Below are 7,400 nucleotides of genomic sequence, written 5' to 3' on the forward strand. Positions count from 1 at the left end.
TACATGCATGCATTTTTCTCATTTGTTAAAATTAGCATAGTAGTGATCATCACTAAATTTAACTCAATTCAATTTGTTGTGAGACTCATACTGCATGGGGAAAATGCAACAAGTACAGGAATTATTGCAAAATTGCTGAAATTGTTGTTGGAACTGGGCTGTTTTGATGAAAAACTAGGCTGGGATGTTTTACTTTTATGTGATTGCTAATTTGTGTTGAGAACCTTGTATGATTTGACTGCAAGTTCATTTTTTCCTTATTATTTTGCTCTTATCTAAGATATTTTTTTGTTCAAGTCTTGTCTATACTATATATAATCTTTGTAGCATTCCCTCAAATCTAATCTGACTCGCACTCTATGAGTAGGATTGGTTGAATCTTGTTCTTCACATGTGAGTGAGTGAGTCTTGATTAATTTGTTGAGAAAGAAGATAAGAGGAGTAGTATGATCAAGATTTTCAATTTTCGACACATAATACAGTGGTGACAAGCTAACATTTTAATTACGTGTTTTATGTTTACTATCACAGCATATCTCTGCCTCAAAAGGATATGTAGATATTTCTTCCCTTCTAGTTGAGCAAGGAGTAAATATCAATTTACTAGGTTAGCTTTTGAACTTTTTTCCATTTTAAGGTGATTGCGGACAATCCTTTTATTTTTTGAATGTGCTGTATTGAAGTCAAAATATTGAGTTTGGTTTAAACTTTAAACAACCATCTGCATCAGATAAATTTGGGGCTACTCCCTTGCTAGAAGCCATTAAGAATGGACATAAAGACGTAGCTACTTTACTAGTTAATGCAGGGGTTACTCTCACTATTGATGATGCTGGCAATTTTCTCTGTGTGATGGTTGGTAATTTGTGCTGAGAACTTTGTTTTCCATCCCCTTATTTTTTAACTCGAGACTATTGAATTTTTCGGAGCTTGTTTGAATATTTGTATCTCTCATCCAATGCCCTATTTTTGTTTAGTCCCCTTTTTTGTATTCTTTTTCATTCTTATGTGGCTGGGGAAGAAACAAAAGCTATATCGAAGCTTTGCTTCTACTTTGAGGGAGTGGCTTTAGTCTTTAGTAGGGAAAGGTTGCTAAATAATGTAACAAGACATTTTGTTGCAAAATTTAATATCGTTTTGGATTCTTAGCAGATTCATATAGAGAAAGTTCATATATCCTCTTTTTGTATAGTTGTTGTTGTTCTTCACCAATCTTATGATTTCGTTGCCAAACTAATTGTGAGTTGTTTGGCTCATTCCCAGTGCAAAATATTTTAGTATTTTTTGCTTAGACTGTTTAAGTTTATGTGAAATAGCCTTATAATCCATGTTCATATATCTCTTTGCAAATATCATGTTATTTTCATAAAATGCAAGACACTAAGTTGGTACAATCAGTTGTTTGTCTCTCTTTGGGCTGTGTATAGTTTATGAATCATGCTGAAATCATTCTTAATATGAAGTTTTAATTTTATAATCTTTGGGCCGTGTTTTCTTTGCGAGATATATGAACATGGATTAGTTTATGAATCATGCTGAAGTTTTATTGGCTGCTGTTTTTTTGGATTAGTTTGTGTTAATTTTAGCATGTTTGGAACCAAATTTTGACTTATGTACACCTTGCTTTATATGTAGAGCAAGATGACTGAAAATAGTAATATTGAAGCAGCAGGGATGTCCACTAGCACTCAACCATCTTCTCCACCGTCAGGTGTTCGTAAGAATCGGTCAGCTGTCTGGAATCATTTTGATGTAGAGAATGCTATCGAGAAGAAGGCTAAATGCAAATATTGTGGTAGCTTAATGCAATATGGGAATGGAACCAGCTCAATGGGTGGTCATTTGATAAGATGCAAGCAAAATCCTAATAATGATTCAAACAAAAGAAGAAAAACAACGACCACACTGATTATAGATGAGTGTGGTGTTTTAAATTCACCCACTGCTTCCGAATTTGACCAAGAGGAGGCTTGAAGGGCATTTGTGGAAATGTTTATTGGGGAAGAGCTACCATTTTGCTTCGTTGAAAGCCCAAAATTCTGAAGATTTGTGCATGCCCTACAGGCAAGATTTAAAGTTCCTTCACAGACTACATTAGCACGTGTTATTGGAGCTCTTTATGCTGAAGAGAAGATGAAGTTGCAAGATTTTCTCTCGGCAAATTGTGGTAGAGTATGTCTAACTACTGACACTTGGACTTCAATTCAAAATTTTACTTATATGAGTTTGACAGCACACTTTGTTGATTTGGATTGGAAATTACATAAAAAAATACTTAATTTTTATCAAGTGACAAGTCATTCAGGAGAGGTTATAGGAGCAACAATTGAATCTTGTTTAAATAATTAGAATTTGAATCGGGTATTTAGTGTGACAGTTGATAATGCTTCATCTAATGATGTTGCAATTAAATATCTGAAGCAGCGATTGAATTCTTGGAATAGCATTATTTTGAATGGTGAATTTATTCATATGAGGTGTTGTGCACATATTATAAACTTAATTGTAAAAGAAGGATTAAAAGAGATTGATGAATCAGTCTTGAGGATTCGTAGTGTAGTAAAATATGTTAGATCTTCTCCATCTAGAGTTAGTAGGTTTCAAAAGTGTGTTAAACTAGAAAAAATTTGATATAAAGGTTTGCCTTGTATGGATGTTGAGACTAGGTGGAACTCTACCTATCAAATGTTAGAGATAGCTTTGAAGCATCGCAAAGCATTTGAGTTGCTTGCTTTGAAAGATAATACCTATATAGGAGAGATGAATGGAGGAAAAGGGAGAGGTGTTCCTTCTGATTCAGACTGGAAGTATGCTGAGTCCATTGTACTATTTTTGTGAGTGTTCAGTGATGCCACTATACGTGTTTCTAGTACCTGATATGTTATCAGTGATATGTATATGAAGGAAGTATTTGCAATTGGACGATTTATTTGTCATTCTTGTGATTCTGTTGATTTTAGTACTATGTCAATAGCAGAAAGGATGAGGATTAAGTATGAGAAGTATTGGGGCAATCCTGATTCGGTGAATATGTTGTTATTGATTGCTATCGTACTTAATCTAATGCAAAAGATTGAGTATGTCAATTATTTCTTGGATTACTTATTTGGGGAAGAAAAAGGAGGCGAATTGAAGTCAAAGTTGTCCAAGTGCATAAGGTTACTTTATTAGCAATACTAAAGTTCTGAGGAAGCAAGTGAAGCTGATACGCAAGATGTTCAAGCCAACAACATTAATACCGATCTTCATGGCATGGACTTTTTTCTGCAAGAAACCGGTCATAGAACAAATACAAGATCTGAACTTGATAGATATTTACAAGAAGAATGCGAGCCATACTCCCATAAGTTCGATATACTAAACTGGTGGAAGGTCAACTCAACCCGATTTCCAATTCTTGGAAATATGGCTCGTGAGGTATTAGCTATACCTGTTTCTACGGTAGCTTCGGAGTCTGCATTTAGTACTGGAGGAAGAGTCTTCGATCCATACCGCAGTTCCTTAACACCTAGAATGGTAGAGGCCTTAGTCTGCACAGGAGATTGGCTTAAGGAAGATCTTTTCTCTGCTTTTGATGATGATGGTGAAGTTCTTCAACAAGTTGATCAAGGTATAAAATTTTTTCATATTTCTTCTCATTTTATTTTATTTTTGTTTTTGTCGTCTTTCTATTTTAGAATTTAGATATTAGTTACCAATTAAAAGTTGTTGAATATAGACTTGATAATTAATTTGATTCCCTTGGCAAATATATTTTCCACTAATGATGGTGCTTGTTCTGTGGTGGCATCAATTGATAATCTTGATGATGACTAGGTATGCTTAATATTCTCATGAGCGGATATTTTATACGCTTTTTGGGGTTAATTTCATATAGTTTTGAGTATGTTTTAGTTAGTTTTTAGTTTATTTTCATTAGTTTTTAGGAAAAATTCATATTTCTGGACTTTACTATGAGTTGTGTGTTTTTCTGTAATTTCAGGTATTTTTCTGGCTGAAATTGAAGGAGCTGAGCAAAAATCTGATTCAGGCTGAAAAAGGACTGCTGATGCTGTTGGATTCTGACCTCCCTGCACTCAAAGTGGATTTTGTGGAGCTACAGAACTCGAAATGGCATGCTTCCAATTGCGTTGGAAAGTAGACATCCAGGGCTTTCCAGAAATATATAATAGTCCATACTTTGCTCAAGGATAGATGACGTAAACTGGCGTTCAACGCCAATTCTCTGCCCAATTCTGGCGTCCAGGGCCAGAAAAAGATCAAAAGCTGGAGTTGAACGCCCAAACTGGCATAAAAACTGGCGTTCAACTCCATAAATGGCCTCTGCACATGAATTGCTTAAGTCTCAGCCCAGCACACACCAAGTGGGCCCCAGAAGTGGATCTCTGCATCATCCATCATAGTCTACTCATATTTTGTAACCCTAGGCTACTAGTTTAGTATTTAAACAACTTTTAGAGACTTATTTTGTACCTCATGACATTTTAGATATAAACTTTGTATTCTCTGACGGCATGAGTCTCTAAACCCCATTGTTGGGGGTGAGGAGCTCTGCTGTGTCTCGATGAATTAATGCAAGTATTTCTGTTTTCCATTCAAACACGCTTGTTCCTATCTAAGATGTTCATTCGCGCTTAACTGTGATGAAAGTGATGATCTGTGACATTCATCACCTTCCTCAAACCACGAACGTGTGCCTGACAACCACCTCTGTTCTATATCCGATTGAATGAGTATCTCTTAGATTCCTTAATCAGAATCTCCGTGGTATAAGATAGAATTGATGGCGGCATTCATGAGAATCCGGAAAGTCTAAACCTTGTCTGTGGTATTCCGAGTAGGATCCAAGGATTGAATGACTGTGACGAGCTTCAAACTCCTGAAGGCTGGGCGTTAGTGACAGACGCAAAAGGATAGTAAATCCTATTCCAACCGGACCGAGAACCAACCGGTGATTAGCCGTGCTGTGACAGAGCACGTAAGCGTAGTTTTCACTGGAAGGATGGAAGGTAGCCATTGACAACGGTGATCCACCAACACACAGCTTGCCATAGGAGGACGTGCGTGCGTGAACAAGAAGACAGAGGAAAGCAGAGATTTAAAGGACAAAGCATCTCCAAAACTCCAACATATTCTCCATTACTGCATAACAAGTAACCTTTAATCCATGCTCTATTGTTTATTTGCAATTCAACTGATAAACATAATTGCCTTCCTGACTAAGATTTACAAGATAACCATAGATTGCTTCAAACCAACAATCTCCGTGGGATTTGACCCTTACTCACGTGAGGTATTACTTGGACGACCCAGTGCACTTGCTGGTTAGTGGTACGCGTTGTGAAAAGTGTGATTCACAATTCGTGCACCAAGTTTTTGGCGCCGTTGCCGGGGATTGTTCGTGTTTGAACAACTGACGGATTATTTTGTTGCTTAGATTAGGAAAAAATCTTTCTTGTTGGTTTAGAGTCTTTTATTATTTATCCCTTGTTAAAACACTTTAAATTTATAACTCAGTTAGTTAGAACGTGGTGTTTATGTTCATGGTAATTGGCTATCATATATTTTAAACCTTTTTCAAAAATTATTTTTCTATTAAATCCTGTGCCAAACTTTAAGTTTGGTGTTTTCAAAAATAATCTTTCTTAAAATTTTCGAAAATTCCATAACTCATTTGGCTAGAGCGTTAATCTGTGTTCTTGGTAATTGGGTTAGAGTCTTTTATATTCTTTTCAAAATCTTCTTTTTCATAAATAATATTTTCTCTATTAAATTGTGTGCCAAACTTTAAGTTTGGTGTTCTTCAAAGTGTTCTTAAGTTTTCCTTGTGTCTTGATCTTAAAATTTTTAAGTTTGGTGTTCCTTGGTGTTTTTCCCCCCCCCCAAAATTTTCGAAAATAAGGAACCTCAGATCTAAAAATTTTAAATCCTGTGTTATCTTATTGTTCTTCTCTCTCCTTTAAAAAAAAAATTTCAGATTTTTATTTCAAAATTTAAAACCTTTTTCAAAAATCATCATATCTCTTTCAAAATCTCCTAACCACTTTCTCTCTCCTCACTTTTTCGAAAATCATAATTTTTGTTATTTTTATTTTTGGTTAAGTTGTCCTCTTTCTATAAAATAAAATAAATAAAAAGGTAAATCAATCCAGGTTATATCCCTTTATCCATCATGGACATAAGTGGAAATGAACAGTCCAGGAGGACTCTGGGGTCATATTCTAACCCCTCTACTGCTTCATATGGGAGTAGCATCTGCATACCCTCCATTGGAGTTAGTAGCTTTGAGTTGAATCCTCAGCTCATTATCATGGTGCAGCAAAGTTGCCAGTATTCCGGTCTTCCACAGGAAGAACCTACAGAGTTTCTGGCACAATTTTTACAAATTGCTGACACAGTACATGATAAGGAAATAGATCAGGATGTCTACAGACTATTACTGTTTCCATTTGCTGTAAAAGATCAAGCTAAAAGGTGGTTAAATAACCAACCTAAGGCCAGCATAAGAACATGGAAACAGCTGACAGAAAAATTCCTGAATCAGTATTTTCCTCCAAAAAGGATGACACAGCTAAGGCTGGACATCCAAGGCTTTAAACAAGGAGATAATGAATCTCTTTATGATGCCTGGGAGAGATACAGAGAGATGCTACGAAAATGCCCCTCTGAAATGTTTTCAGAGTGGGTTCAGTTAGACATCTTCTACTATGGGCTTGCAGAAGGAGCTCAGATGTCTCTAGATTACTCAGCTGGTGGATCTATCCATATGAGAAAGACAATTGAAGAGGCTCAAGAGCTCATTGATACAGTTGCCAGAAATCAGCATCTGTACCTAAGCAGCAACCCTTCTCTGAATGAAGAGGTTAAAACAGTAACTGCTGAATTCAGTACTGTAAAACAAGCTGCTGAATTCAATCAGCAATTAGATTTTCTAACAAAGCAGCTAGCTGAATTCAAGGACAGGCTACAAGAGACAAGGATAGCTAATATAAATATGGACGAACAGTTTAAGCAAACAAAGCAGCAGCTATCAAGGCAAATAGCAGAAGAATGCCAAGCAGTTCAATTAAGAAGTGGGAAAACATTAAATACCCCACCACAAGGCATCAAAAATTCAAGAAATGAGCAACCCACCAAAGATTCACCTGAGGACAGTAAGAGCCCAGGGAAAAATAATTCTGGCACTAAAACGCCAGAAAATGGGTGGAAGGCTGGCGCTGAACGCCCAGACCATGCCCAAAACTGGTGTTCAGCGCCAGAAACAAGGCAGGATTGGCGTTCAACGCCAGAAATGGGCAAGAATCTGGCGTTGGACACCCAAATAGGGCAAGTTCCAGCGTTAAACGCCCAAAATGGGCATATTTCTGGCGTTCAGGCGCCAGGAACAGGCAAGGAGCTGG

The 7,400-nt window shown here is 36.6% G+C and overlaps 1 pseudogene; it reads left to right on the forward strand.

Annotated features, from left to right (window-relative positions):
- Positions 1-1,641: 1,641 nt before the first annotated feature.
- LOC148551116 (zinc finger BED domain-containing protein RICESLEEPER 2-like) lies at positions 1,642-3,816 on the forward strand (annotated as a pseudogene).
- The last annotated feature ends 3,584 nt before the right edge of the window (positions 3,817-7,400 follow it).

This window comes from Arachis ipaensis, chromosome B7, assembly GCF_059453495.1.
Source record: "Arachis ipaensis isolate K30076 ecotype BB chromosome B7, ASM5945349v1, whole genome shotgun sequence".
NCBI lineage: Eukaryota > Viridiplantae > Streptophyta > Magnoliopsida > Fabales > Fabaceae > Arachis > Arachis ipaensis.